Source organism: Prunus avium, chromosome 1, assembly GCF_965620075.1.
Source record: "Prunus avium chromosome 1, drPruAviu1.hap1.1, whole genome shotgun sequence".
In the NCBI taxonomy this organism is placed as follows: Eukaryota; Viridiplantae; Streptophyta; class Magnoliopsida; order Rosales; family Rosaceae; genus Prunus; species Prunus avium.
Window position 1 is genome coordinate 21625949 of NC_142284.1, and position 14587 is coordinate 21640535.

A 14587-nucleotide genomic window follows, 5' to 3' on the forward strand; every position below is an offset into this window, starting at 1 on the left:
TAAGGTTTTGTCGCGCAAAAATAAAATATATTTTAATTAAATTTTATTTTACGTTTTTTTTAAATTTGTAAAAAAAATAAATTTTGTTTTTTGTTTTTGGTAATAAAATGAAATTGCAATAAAAAAAATGTAATAAAGAGAAATTTTTTATTATAAAATAATATAAATGTATAATACAACAGAAATGTTTCAAATGTAATTAAAAAAATAAAAACTAATCAAACAATGTTTCAAAATCTACTTGGTCGTTTGGCAAATGTGGCTTGGAGGTGGTGTGGTGGCCATGCTCGGGTTGGAGGGGCTCGGAGGTGGACGAGGGACCAACATTCGGGACAGGAGTGCCGGATCGAATGATCGATGCTAGAAGCTGTGTCATCTGTGACATCCAAGTATCGTACGAGGCGAGTTGGGATTCAAGCGACGCCACCTTTTCTGTCAAAGTAGTCACCTGGCTGTTTGACTGCGATAATGAACGGGGTCTAGGTTCTCGCTATCGGGCATTCCCCATACCTCGACAATATGTCCCTAGCCGCCTCTGGAGAGTCTGATCCAAGGTGTCCGTCAAGATCTAAAATCCTGCATCCTGTGGAGGATCCACGGACTCGAGCGGCGTATCGGGAGGAAGCTAGGAGGCAGACTCCTGAAGAACCATTTGGCTCTTCTCCATCATCGTCATCTATTTAACATAACATAAAATATTAATTTAGGGTTTAAAATATTTAAACAGAAATATAATAACCATGAAACTTGAATGCATAAGATAATAATTAAAATGAAAGAATACTTACCTGAAGGGACTCGGCCAACTCATGCCCCGGTCGAACATAAACGTCGCCAAAGACGTCGATCTCCGGGAATTTGGACCCCCCCTGAATTGAACAAGAGAAGAAAAATGTTAGAACAAAAAAAACAAATTAATATTAATTACATATTAAATATTAAATAAAAATAACTTTATTATTACCCGCCGCCACGCCTCCATCCTATATGAGAAGGGCTTGGAACCTGAACGGTGAAGAAGAGTCTTCTTGTCCCTATTGTCCTTATTTTCTTTGGCCTTCTTCTGTTATACAAAAAATAAAATGTATTAGTTGAAATTCAAATGAAATATAAAAAATGAAATAAACATTAATAAGAAACGTGTAATAATTTTCAACTTAATATAAAGAAATACTACATAATCGGCCTCTTGAAAATGACCGCAGAGCCACGCCTAACTATCCTCCCACCCCTCAAGCTCCTTCGGGCAACCCTCCTGAAGAGCGACCTGCGGATCATCATATGCATAAAAATGGTGGTGCAGGTCGCTCTTCCATTGCTTGTACCTCTCAGCAAAGAGTCTGTTGACGTACGCCAACAAATCGTCGTGGAGGTTCTCTAAATTGTAGTTCGTCCACAATAAATTCATTACATACATTAAGTATTAGAAATATATAAAATTTGAAGAGAAAACAATTAAAAGGTAGGATACATACCAACAGCTGTCCGCGCACCTCCATCCGCATCTCGTCAGGCATGACATTCCAAGACTGCCATTTCATCGGGCAATAGGTCCGAATGACATGACCAACATCGTGGGCCAATGAGCTATGTTGGTCCGCCGTTGGTCCAGCCCGATGCCACTCATCGTATCCGATGTTGATACGACTGTTGGTCACTCAGGTGACCTTTGCCGTCTTCAACTGTCAACAAGGTCCCCGTGTGTTCTTCTTGGCTGCAAATAAATATAAAATTAACGTTAAATAACAAATCCTAATAAAAGCTTGGTCCAAAAAAGTTGGAGTGCAATGAAATCTTTACCTGGTTGTGCCTCTGACGCACCAGTAGCGGATGTCGAGGTTGTGTCGGTCATGGTGGGAGGGCGATGACACCGCCTAGCGCTAACAGGTTGCGCCATTGATGACTCAGACGACACCGGCGCATGGGAGACCCTAGGACAAATCGGCATGTCGTCGATCTGTGCTGGAGTAGTGGCAGTTGACATCGTAGGCGGGGGAGGCATACTTGGTGTAGTCGTTGCCGCCTTACGACTTCTAATAAGGTTTGACATCTGCACAATTGAACAAGCATCCAAGATAAAGTAATCAAACAATAGGAACTCATTAAAGAAAATAAAAAATCCTAACCAACCATCAGACTAAGCAGATATTAATGTATAACATATTTATTTAATTGTTTTTTCACTTGCATAAAACTAAAAGCACATTTTTGAAAGCAAACAAAACAGAATCATATATTCTTATATATAAAAAAAACAAAAACATGTATTATTTAAATAAAAAAACCAGAAAAATCACAAGTGTTAAAAACTTATCAATATGACCACAAGTGTTAAAAACTTATCAATATGACAACTCTAGTTCCAAATTCAGTATGATAGAAAAATCAAATTTAGTACCAAATTCATAAAACCACAAGTGTTAAAAACTTATCAATATGACAACTCTAGTTCTTAAAAACTAACGGTAGCTCATATTTTAAAGCCCCCAAATCAATGAAACTCAATACAAAAAACAGAATATAACAGCTCCAATCAAATCTGAAATCTAACAGCAATACACTTACAAAATCACAAATCCAACACCACAATGCAATTTCAACACCTCCAATCAAATCTGAAATAAAAAAATAAAAGTCCAATACAAAAAGGAAATTGAAATAGAGGCTTCCTAACCAACCATTAGACTAAGCAATTTCAACACTTACAAAATAAATATAGAAATTGAAATAGCAAAACAAATATACAAATATACAGAAAATCCAAATATACAAAATATTCCAAACCATCAATCCAGAAAATCTAAAATTACAGACAATTCCAAACTTAATCCACAAAATTCAGAAATACAAATTTATAGTTGAAAATATTAATCGGGGCTAGAGTCGGGAATTTTACCGAGTGGGTTTTGAGGGAGATCGGAGAGCACGCAGGTCCGGCGGTGGCCACAGAGAGAGAGAGAGAGAGAGGGGCCGTCGTCTGAAAGGGATGAGAGGGGACGGAGGAGACAGGGACTGAGATGTTTAGGGTTCGAAGGAGAGAGAGAGGGCTTGAGACGTTTAGGGTTCGAAGGAGAAAGAGAGGGCCTGAGAGGTTCAAGGTTCGAAGGATGAGAGGGGTCCGTCGTCTAAGAGGGATGAGAGGGGTTGGAGGACAGAGGGACTGAGAGGGGTGAGAGGGGACGAAGGAGAGAGAGGGCCTGAGACGTTTAGGGTTCGAAGGAGAGAGAGAGGGCCTGAGAGGTTTAGGGTTCGAAGGATGAGAAGGGTTGAAGACAGACGGGTTGGGGGTTGAAGACAGAACAGAACTGCGCGTTTTTTTCTAGAAAATGATTGAGAACTTGCGCGACGACTAAACATTCCATCGTGCAAGAAACTTTGAGCGACGAAAAATTGAAACGGCGTCGCGCAAATACATTTTAAGCGGGATAAGGACCTCCAAAATTTCGCGAACTTGCACGATGTAAAAATTCTCAGACGTCGTGCGAGGTCAAAATATCGCACATTGCGTGACAGAATAATGAAACGGCGTCACGCAAATACATTTTAAGCAGGATGTGGACCACCAAAATTTCTCAAACTTGCGCGTTGTACAATAGTTCAGAGGTCGCGCAAGGTCAAAAATAGCATATTGCGCGACAGAACAAAGAAACAGCATCGCACAAAGACTTTTTAATATATGGACCGCCAAACCCTCAACCCTAAACCCTAAAAGACTTAGACGTCGCGCAAAACCTAAACCCTAAACGTAATGGATGTCAGACGTCGCGCAAACCATAACTTGCGTGATGCAATATATCATAATCGTCGCGCAAAGTGGTTACAAAAATAAATACAATTAAAAAATTATTTTTTAAAATCTTTGCATGACATAATCAAAATATTTCTTCGCCTAAACCAATTTATTTTTGGTTTTTATGGTGTATGCATAACACTGAAGAAATTAAACGGTGTATATATTTATGCAGTAGGTTTAAATTTATTATTTTAGTTCGAATCGAACTTTTGTTATAAAAATATATTATTGTAGTTCGGATTGGGTTTTTGACGATCAAATTAGTTCATTGTATTCATATGGGGTCAATGTGTGTAGCTGTAAAAAGTCATCAAAATCGAAACTGAAATAATTGTTAAATGGTTATTTTTTGTTTATAACTGTCGAAAAGTTTTGTCCCATTACTTGATTTGTAAATGTTTATTCTTTCCGATTTTTGGCGTATATGATCTCGAAGTATAAACAAACAAGTTTGACGGTTCGATCATTGAAAATAGTTTCGTAGAATGCGTATGCCATCAAAACAATATATTCACTAACAAGTAAGAGTTTATTTATAATTTTGTTAAATATAACATAAGATTTTGTCGTATCAACTAGTGTAAATATTTTAAATTGAAGATCAAATTTGGTTATTGTATTTATATAGGGTCAAGGAGTGTAGCTCTAAAAAATCATCAATATCGGAGTTAAAATAACCGTTAAATCGTGATTTTTCATTTATGACTGTCGAAAAGTTTTGTCCCGTTAGTAGATCTTTGAATGTTTGTTTTTTGTGATTTTTGGGGTATATGATCTCGCAGTATATACAAACAAGTTTGATGGTTGGATCGTTGAAACTAGTTTCGTAGAATACGTATGCCATCAAAACAATATATTCACTAACAATTAAGAAATACTAACACATTATATAATATATAAATAATAATACTTTACGCAATGAAGAAAAAATAATGACCAACGATATACTATTTGTGCGACGCCATATTGTCTTCGTCGTGCAAGGGCCTTTTATATTATTTCAGAATGTTTTTGCAGATTTTTTCGGAAAACAACCCTTGCGAGACGAAGTATATTGGTCGCGCATACATTCATAGTGCGACGCCAATAATTTCTTCGCCGCGCAAGGGCCTTTTATATTATTTCATAATGTTTTTGCAGATTTTTTCGTAAAACAACCTTTTCGAGATGAAGTGTATTGGTCGCGCGTACATTCCTAGTGCGACGCCAAAACTTACTTCGTCACACAAGGGCCTTTTATATTATTTCAGAATTTTGTGCAGATTTTTTCGTAAAACAACCTTTGCAAGACAAATCTTATTGGTCGCGCGTACATTCATAGTGCGACGCCAAAACTTCCTTCGTCGTGCAAGGGCCTTTTATATCATTTCAGAATTTTTTGCATATTTTTTTCGTAAAACAACCTTTGTGAGACAATGCTTAGTGGTCGCGCATACATTCATAGTGCGACGCCAAAAATTCCTTCGTCGCGCAAAGTGTTTAGAAAAATAATGATCCATGCGAAGAGAAGTATGTTTGAAGGCTTGAAGTTTTTAAAGCTTTGTAATGTGTGTCAGGGCTTTAAGTTGTGTTTTAAAGTTGAAGGAACAAATCTGTAGTTTCAGAATATATTTCTTGCATTTGTTCTCTTTCTATCTGCTCTCTCCCAGCTAGAAAACAGGGTTCTGTTCTGTTTCTGTTTTCTCGCGACACTAGATGTACTCAGATTTAAAGCGTACTTATTTGACATGACCAACCAAAAAGAAGAGAGTAATTAATTGGTCAATCACTCAGTACAACCAACTATTTCGTCGCTCAAACTTTCGTGGCCGAAAAAAAAAATTTCGTCGCACAAATAGTGAAATTGGTCGCGCAAAGTCACAACTTTACGCGACGAAAGGATAATTAGTTTGTCGCGCAAGGTTCTGGCCCCAAATAAAATAACCCGCGTTTTTCTCACGCGACGAGAACGTGAATTGTCGCGCTAATATACTTTACGCAACGATTTTACTTATTGTCGCGCGAAGTAAGATTGCGTGACAATCAATGGCGTCGCGCAAGGTTCTGGCGTCACTTTATAAAAAATATAAACCATCATATATTATCTAATTTCGTATTTGTCTCCCTTTATGTTGCACTTAGTCTATTTAGTTAAACCATGATATATTATGTAATTTCGATGTCCGACTAAAGATTATAAGATTACCTATGATTTTTATTTTCTTTTACTTTGCTAAGGGAATGTTAAGGTTTGTTTAACATTTTCAAAAAATGAAAATGTTCTCTAAAAAAGAAGGTGTGAGTAAGCTTATGTCCACTCATATTTTAGGATTTAACCCTATAATTCGCATTTACGTCATAATTAAATTTTAAAGAATTTAATTAAAAAGGTATGAATGAGCTTAACTAAAACCATTGAAAAGCTTATCATTTATAAAATAAACTTCAAATTAAGGCATAGGAATAAATGGAAATTAGAAAGTGAAAATATGAATAGGCATAGGCTTCTCCACATATATAAGGTTTGGATATAGCAAGTACATATATTCAAACAAGCATACTTCCCTAAATCTTTACACTAACATTATTAAATTACAATAAATTTCAATTACTATGTTATACATGGCAAGTCGCAAATAAATTACATTATTCATCATCTGAACTATAATAACTTTCATTATCGTCGCTATCATCACTTTCGGTCTCCTCCTCCTCCTCCTCCATAAGTACATCATCGTCGTTGTTCGGGCCCACGGTTGGATCGTATCGCGGAAGATCACCGAGGTCAATTGTAATTGATTGAATTGGTATTTCTCTTGAAGACACTCTTTCAAGCTGAAACGGTTCCTGAACAACATTTGTATCTCGGAGCGTTTCTGCATCATTTTCCATGTAGATGGGTCTAGTTCTGGTATAGCATACACGTTCCTCTGATCCATCTGCTGAACAAATTTCCAATCGCTCCCGGCTTTAGGGTCATCTAGATACACAATCTGTTTTGCCATGTTTGCCAAAATGTAAGGGTCTTTATCATACCAAGTTCTGTTAATGTTCACAGATAGTAAGCCATGGTCGATTTTAACACTTCCCTGCCTATTTGGGTTCGTATCAAACCATCAACACTTAAACATGATCACTTGGTATCGGTCTTTGTAAAGCAATTGCACAACAGTTGTGAGTTTGCCATAGAAATCAATGTCCGTACTTTCGCCTCCACCTGGAACATGGACACCGCTGTTTTGCGTACACAACTTGTCATCTCGTGCAGTCCCCAAAAATTTGACGCCGTTAACATGGCAACCTGAGAACAATTTAGAGCGAATTGGGCCGAATGCCAAGTTATATAACTCTTCACTGTAAATGGGGGAATTCTCTGATTTCAACTTATTCACCTAATATTATAAAAAAAACATTCACATGTTAGTTTGAGAAAATTAAATACTACAATATATATGTCAATTACAAAACACTTATAACTTACATATTCCAAAAACCATTGTGGAAACAATTCACGGTGTTTCTTGGAATATAAATGTGATGGATGTTCTCGCTTCATCATCTCTTCATGTTCATCTAAGTATGCCATTATCTCATCACAATTGTTCAATACGAACCAATGAGCTACCTCCATGTCATTTCCGGAAAACGACTTTCCTCGTACAGGATCTCCAAAGGGTCGTGCGCTTTGGGCGAAAACAGAAAGTTGCTCATTTCTCACTCCTCCGTCATTATTGCGCTGAGGTCGATTGAAAGCCGTGTCCACATATTTTAAATACATTCCACAGAAAGTGAGCGCCTCATATTGAACCCAAGTCTCTACAATTGGCCGCTTCATGGCCCAGTGTGGAGAGGCCGATTCGGACGCACAGAAGCGCCGTTTATTTGTTCACTCTCTGACCGGCGCGGCGTTCTCATGGTTCATAAATCTTCCGCCGAATTCGGTAAGGGATTGGTCTGATATGGAAAGGATATTCCACGAGCATTTCTATCAGACCAACCGAGAAATAATGGTCGCCGAGCTAGCAAGGATGAGCCAGGCGTCAGACGAATCACCTCGCGACTACTTGCAGCGGTTCAAAACATGCAGGAACTGGTGCCGCACGAACCTACTAGAGAGGGAATTTGTCAAGATGGCCGAAGAGGGGTTGGAGTTTGAGTACCGAAAAAAATTCCAAGGGATCGAATTCCGAGATATGCATGAAGAAGACGGCTTCAAAAGGGACTTACTACAGGAATCCCATTGTCAGCTACGCCGAAGTAGACAGCTCCGCGAAGGCTGAGAGCGGCGAAGTAGAGATGAGTTCAGCCGAAGTCAGCATAGACAAACCGTTCGTCTGCAAAGGACTTATCAAGGCCGACAATTGCCGTACAAAAAATCCCGACGCCAAGTTTGCAACTCGGGAAATGAAGGCCTACACTTTTGACTTGACGAGGGCTGAAGCTATCTTTGACCTGCTATTGGCCGAAAAAAAGGTCAAGTTGTCATTCGGCCATAAAATTCTGAAGGCCGACAAGCTCAAAGGGAAGACGTTTTGCAAATACCACAGTTCTTGGTCTCACAACACCAACAACTGCGTTGTCCTGCAAGACGTCATCCAGAAGTTGATAGACGAAAAGAAGCTCCAGTTCCCAGAAAAGGCGGCCATGCAGGTTGACTCTAAGCCATTCCCTCCACCAGTCGTCAACATGGTCGACGCCCAACTCCGAGCTGAATATAGGGAAATTCGTCGGCCGGCGAAGGAAAAGGAACCGTCGGCCGAATCAGAGCCAGTGCTTTGTGAGCGATGCAGGTGTGAGGTCGGTCAGCCCAGGGTACAGGAGAACAAGAGGAATGCCACCGAGCCATCTCAACCGATCGCGAAGAAATTCGACAGTCAGAACGATCGTCGGCATGCCAGCAGGGCTGTTTTCGACCGATTGGGGGCACAAACCCCCAGTATCTCGGTGGGCTACGAAGACAAGGCCGCCCCTAGGCCAGTAAAAACTTTCAAACCGCCGGTCATGCGGGACGACCATTGGTACCATGCGCGACCTGGGGGCAGGGCCAAACCATTGACAAAAACCCAGCTGAGAAGGATGCAGAGGCAGGTCCAGCAGGCTAGGATACAGACGACCCAGGCCGAGAGTTCCAAGCGCCAGAAGAAAATAGCGACTACAGATGGGCCACCATCTGTACCAATTATCCCCTCTACGACAAGGACGGCCAGCATCAAGCCTCCAAGGACGTGGCGCCCTAGGCAGGGCGAGAACCCCCATAGAACGGCAGCCGTTTCGGTCCAGCCAAGGCCGTGCTCCTGAAGAAATCAGACGAGGGCATCATCGACGTCTACCACGGAAGGGATCCCCCTTTCTCATGGAATTCCATAAAGACTATTCGGCCACCGACCTGTACGGCATGACCCCTGAGAACCATGAAATCGTAGAGTTGGCCCTCAAAAACGCGAAGGCGGAGGGGCTCCTCATTACCAACGGATCCGACTCCGCCATTAAGGCCGTGTACCAGTTGAACAGGGAAGCCAGAGCGAGAGGGATGCCAGGTTACCAGCCGGGCCTAGCAGGATTGGAGGCTAAGGCCCTGTTTAGCAAGGGCGACTTAGAATATCTCCGCCAGTACTTCACTGTGACTCCGGCCGACCACTATCTTTGGTCTGACAACCGAGGAAAGGGCCCGGGTAGGCCGTTTGGACGACTACTTAATAGCTAGGGATACGTTGGCCGAGGTTAGACGAGCCCTCGAAGAGGAGGTCGAGAGCTCGGACTCCCCCAAGATCGAAGCGTCCATAGACAATATCCCCGGGACTGCGAGGCCTGTGATCGAGGGCCCCGGCGACCCTTTCTTTGGGCATGAGGCCGAAGACGACCCCACCTTGGGAATATCCGATGAAGAATACGACGGGATCCTCAGGATGGTTGAGGAGAAAACCCTCGCCGGGAACGGCTATGAGGCCGAAGAGGAAGTTGGTAAGGGAGACCAGCAGGAGCCGAGGGAGGCCAGCATGAACATGGTCCTGGTACTACCGTCTGAGTTCTCAGCCCCAAGAGGGCAGACTAACGGCTTGGATAATTACAAGGTCGAGGAGCAGCTAGATCAGAGGCCAAAGACAAAGGAAGAATTGTTGGCCGTGGCTTTTAACGAGGTAATACCCAGAGACGAGCCGAACAAATATCGACATCTCAAGCCGTTGTACATTTCGGCTCATGTAGAGGGTGTGCCCGTGTCCAAGGTCTTCGTCGACTGTGGGGCCACGGTCAACATCCTTCCCTATTCCCTGATGAGGAAGCTGGTGTTTGTGCCTGATAAATCACGGCCATGAGCTGGCCGAAGGAGCCCCTTTTCTCGGCTCTGGCACTTGTTCGTAGAAGCTGAAACGTAGCGTATCGCCAGGGTATTTTGCCCTCCTAAAAATAAAAGAGGAAATGCTAAGGCATGATCATCTCGGCCTCAAGTGTAGGCCGAGGCCGAGGCCGAACAAAATTGCGGCCAAGGCATTAAAGGCAAATCATCACGTGACAGCAGGGTCCCAGGCTTCATTTAATGAAGTAGTGCCTGTTTAATGCAGCAAATCCATTGGCCACAAAGAAGAATTTAATGCATGAGGAAAGGTGGGAAGTGACTGAAGTCAGGATTTGGTGATGAGGATCAGAGTGATTAGACGTGGACATTCTCACAAGAATTCTGACAGCCTGAGATATTGGTTCACCAGCTATCCAGGCCATAAATGCGTCTCCACGGCCAGAGGCTCAGAACCCACGATCAAGGGCGGCGGCCGAGATTCACCGGGATTTCTGGGGTCTCACCACCATACTTCACGATCCCAAATGTCGATTGGACTGCCCACTTGCGCTAATAAGACTCCACTACGCGTAAATTCAGCCTCTATTACTCATCCAGGGACTCTTCCTATAAATGCAAGACTCGAGCTACATTCAAAGGGTTCAACACCAAAACAAAGCCTCCCACAGAGCAACTTATTTTTTCCTGTAATGCACTTTCAATATCTTTACTTGCTTTCCTAGGAGTAGTGTTAGATTGTAAGGAAAATCCATTCATCAATATATCATACGACCCTTGATTTTCAAGGCGCCGGAGCACCATCCTTGTCGTTCGTTCACTCACCCCATATATCACACGACCGTCGCTCCCTGAGCAGCGCGTCGGAGCACCGCCCAAAACCCACCACCAACACCATCACTCAACGGCCTTGTAGTTCAGGCCGTGAACCTAACAGCCGAGACCAGTTCCTCTCTCGGCTACAATCGTTTGACTAGGAAGACAGATCAAACAGACGCACCACTCATCCATCCAACACTCATCAAAACATCAACGCACGGTAGACCGTGCTGGCACGCCCGCGCACAACCGCACCTCACCCAAAAGCAGGAAACCCCGTGTTAACGCACATCCCCTCGGCCCGGAACTCCAGGCCGTGAGATTTGCGCTGCAGACACTTTTGGCACGCCCAAAAACTTATGGTGGAAACTAGGGCACAGGCAAAGCTCAAAAACAAAGCAGTCGAAATGACTTCTGAGACTCCTGAGTCCACCTCACCAATCACAGGTATCGAGACCGAACATACGGTCCGGATCTCGGCCAGCGTTCCAGTAATGACGAATCGTACGGCCGAGTCCGTACAGGAACAAGCAGTAATGGAGGATTTGATGTCCAGGCAGGCTTGCAGGATGGAAACGTCCTTCATGGCCACGATGGACAGATTCTCTTCAGAGCTGCGAACGCTTTTCCAAGAAAGAATGCCGGCGACTTCGCCCGCAACACCCCCTGGGGCCGGACATAGAAGCCAGGAACGTGAAAGGATTGAGTATGACGGCGAAAGCAGCAACCTTGGCGTCTTTTCCCGTACCCAAGCGTTAGGCTACGACCAGCATTGTTTGCCGCCGACCAACGGCTGGGGGCAGTCCCAGGCCTCAAGGGAGAGTCCCGAACCAAACCAACCGGCAAAGAGAGCATGTAGCCCGCTCCACGCTCTAGCCAAAGCATTCAGGAGGGGTTCTACGGTATCAGCGGCCGAGCAATTCGTCCCAGCCCATACTTTGGCCGATCAAGCACAGTCCGGCCAAAGCAGTATGACCGAAGTGTTACCACAACGGTGCGAGCAAAAAGGCATGACTGTTGTACTATCGTTGCAAATACACGATTCGGCCATTTAGACGACAATGCAAACGCCCCTAGGTTCCCTTTATGATACAGATCAACAGGATCAGGTGACCGTACCTCGATGGCTAGCCGACTGAGATTATCTCGGCCAAACCCACGGCGTTCCACTGAAACTACCCGGCTTGGTCATAACGGCCGACCCCGTTGCTCAGACGGCCCGGCAAGATTGGCCGCGAAACAATGCGCAGCGAAGCAGGCCGTGTCAAGGGTTTCGGTTTGAAGACATTCGGCTTATCGTGAAAGACGATTTAATAAAGGGAGAGCTGGGGGCACCAGATTACCCAAGGCCGCGCTTGTCAAAGGAGCTTAGTAATGCGCACGATTTATTTTCTAAGGTTTTTTGGGCACGCCGTATCTCAGAAATTTCGGCCGTGGGTATAATCCCTTATGTCTTGGCCAACAGCCATGACCCTGGTAAAATATCAAAGCCGAGGGTTCGATTTCTTCAGAGTATCGGGCAGCACGGCCAAGAGAAGAAGGGCCACTCACAGATGAGGCCCAGGAGTTCAGAGAATTCGGAACAGTCGGAACTCGACGCCTACAACTCGGCGCAAATTCAAAAAAAGATGGCGCCGAGGACCTACGACAAAAAAGTCAAAAAGAAGAAAAGAGGAAGGTAGGCGACCAAGGTAAGCGAACGGCGCGGTCAAAATAAAACAACAATATACATCTAGCTTTCCAGAAAAGAAGGCCCTTGTATTTAAACAAAAAGAGGGCATTACATACAAACAGAAAACGGCCAGCCACGGCCAAAATAAAACAAAAAATAAACTATGTGTAAATAATTTAAAATTGTATGTGGTTATTTATTTACATCCCAAAAAGAAAAAGAAAAAAGTTGAGATGGCCGTTCTTCGCACGCTTAGACCCCTTCGCTGAACATCCCCCAGATCAGGCAGGTGATCCTTCTCCAAGCGATGTCCCCACCGTTGATGTCCGCCTGCCATCTCACTCGAATCAGCTTCCGCTCGGCCAGGGCCTTCTTCGTCTCAGTAGCTGCTTTGAGGATTCGCTTGGCCGAGGATTTCAGCTCGCTCCCGGCTGCGACCGCGCCATCTCGGCGTTAGAGGATGAGATCTCGGCGAGCCTGGAGCTCGGTAATCTGGGCCTCAACCTGCGCAAGCTCTTCATTCTCTCGTTGGACGACGAGGTCGTTTTCTTTCAATCGAGCCATTGCAGGATGAACTTGTTCTTTAATCACCTCCAGATCCTGCTCGAGCGAGCTCCCCTCGGCCATCCGTGCGGCAGCTTCAGCATACCGGCCGATCATCTCCTCGCCTTCGGCCAGGCGGGCTTGCAATTCATCCAGTTGAGCCGAGTCGAGCAGACCGAGCGCCATGGCCGTATCCAAGCAGGACCTAAACTCCGAGATCGCCCCAGCAGTGGTCATCTGCCGAACATCAAGGAGAAGGAACTCCCGGAGCCGTTCAATGACGGTCTTGGAATCCTCGTCCAGAGGAGCCGAGGCCGAGCTTCCCCCTTCCTCATGGAGGCTAGCGTATAGCTCATCAAGATCGTCGGAGGAGGTGGCTTCCTGAACATAAGAGGGAGTAAGGGTAAGAGATAATTAACTAGGATGTAAAGGAATAAACAAAAAGGGGGAAGTCGAATACTCACGGGGAGCGAAAGGTCGGTCATGACCGCCGAAGTAGTCCGCAGGAGACTCGGCACACTCACGACCGTGGCTCTTGTCACCACCGGCTCGGCCACGACCTTTGAGTCTTGGAACGACGGCATAGGAGGCATGGTCGCGACAACCATGGCCATCGGCGGTGACGATTGGGGAGGCTAGAGACAAACAGTTCGGTCAGGAGTGTAGAACAGAGCAAAAGAGAGCGACAAAACCAAGTATTTTGAAGGCGGATTCTTACTGAGCGAAAGGAGATGCCGCTTGGGCGACGAGGGGTGGACGTCAAAGGCCCACTTGGCACGTCCACAGCAGGTTCTTCAGCGGCCTCGTTGGCGACTTCCTCAGCGGCCTCTTCATTGGCCTCTTCGCCGCCCTCGTCGGCAGCCTCTTCGGCAGCTCCCTCAGCGGCCTCTTCAGCAACTTCCTCGGCGATATCTTCGGTCGCCCCCTTTGCAGCCTCCTCGGCGGGCGGCACCTCTGCGGGCGCAATCTCAGTATCCAGCGCCTCAGCCACTCCCTCGGCAGTGGCCGCCTGCTCAACCGTCGCCTCTGCAGTTCCCGCCTCCTCGACCACCATGTGGGCAACGGCTGCCTCCTTTGTGAACGGCACCTCGACCGTAGCCTCCTCCTCGACTATTACCACGTCCTGAGGAAAGAACCAGATTACGAGAATGCACAAAAAGGGAAAAAGGGTGCCAGGGAGTGGTACTTACGATCACAGGGGGGGGCCCACTCACAGTCGCGGAAGGAGCCTCCTCTTCACCTCTGCCCTCCGAGGAGGTAAAAAGGGTCCTCTTCCTCGGCCGCTGCACGGCCGCCATCTCGGCCGCGACACTCTGGGCCGGCGCGGCCTCAATACCTGACGTCTCTCGACTCCTCTTGCGACCCGAGGCTGCGTATACAAGGAAAAAAGACAAGAGTGAGATGACCAGAGACATAAGTGGTTTAGAGAGGCCGGTGGAGAATAAATGATAAAAAGAAAAATAAGCAAGGCCTACCAGCAGCAATGGAT

At 45.0% G+C, this 14587-nt stretch overlaps 1 pseudogene; it reads right to left on the minus strand.

Annotated features, from left to right (window-relative positions):
* Nucleotides 1–625: 625 nt before the first annotated feature.
* Nucleotides 626–1984, minus strand: LOC110770344 (uncharacterized; annotated as a pseudogene).
* Nucleotides 1985–14587: the final 12603 nt, after the last annotated feature.